Consider the following 1,191-nt stretch of genomic DNA (forward strand, 5'->3'; position numbering starts at 1 on the left):
CTCTCGGTTTACCCAGGGTCCCGACCTGTACAACAAAGAAGACGCAAGCTCGGCACAGAGCGAGCCCTAATAGTAGAAGAGCAAGTACAGGCGCTCCTGGAAGCCGGCTTTATTAGAGAGGTCAAATACCCAACGTGGCTAGCCAATGTAGTGCTAGTCAAAAAACAGAATGGTAAATGGAGAATGTGTGTCGACTATACCGACCTAAATAAGGCATGTCCTAAGAACCCTTATCCCCTACCAAGTATTGATACCCTAGTGGACTCCAGCTCGGGGTACCAATACTTGTCGTTCATGGACGCCTATTCGGGATATAACCAAATCCCGATGTATGAGCCAGACCAGGAAAAAACATCATTCATCACACCCAAAGCCAACTATTGCTACGTGGTCATGCCATTCGGATTAAAGAATGCAGGCGCCACATATCAAAGGTTGATGAATAAGGTGTTTTCCCCCCACCTGGGGAACCTAATGGAAGTATACGTCGACGACATGTTAGTAAAAACCAAGCAAGAAGTCGACCTCTTATCCGACCTCTCACAAGTCTTCAACACTATAAGGTTGCATGGGATGAGACTAAATCCCGCAAAATGCGCCTTCGCGGTGGAAGCAGGAAAATTTCTAGGATTTATGCTAACACAAAGAGGGATTGAGGCCAATCCCGATAAATGTAGAGCCATCCTAGAAATGAAAAGTCCGACTTGTTTGAGAGAGGTCCAGCAGCTCAATGGCCGACTTGCAGCCCTCTCCAGATTTTTGGCAGGATCGGCACTAAAATTCCTTCCACTATTTTCCTTATTAAGAAAGGGATGCCCATTCGAATGGACTCCGGAATGCGAGGAGGCATTCCAAGAGTTCAAAAACAACCTCCTATCTTAACCCGACCAATACCGGGAAAAGACCTCGTCCTATACTTATCCGTGGCAAACAGGGCTGTCTCGTCAGCCCTGATAAGAGAAGATGAGGATGGGCAACACCCGGTCTACTTCATCAGTAAGGTCCTACAAGGCCCTGAACTAAGGTACCACAAACTAGAAAAGTTTGCCTACTCCTTAGTGATAGCCTCACGAAGGCTACGACCTTACTTTCAAACGCACACAATCAGAGTCCGTACGAACCAACCCATGAAGCAAATCCTCCAAAAGACGGATGTTGCAGGGAGAATGGTTCAATGGGCAATAGAGCTTA

The sequence above is a fragment of the Arachis duranensis genome, chromosome 5 (assembly GCF_000817695.3).
Source record: "Arachis duranensis cultivar V14167 chromosome 5, aradu.V14167.gnm2.J7QH, whole genome shotgun sequence".
NCBI lineage: Eukaryota > Viridiplantae > Streptophyta > Magnoliopsida > Fabales > Fabaceae > Arachis > Arachis duranensis.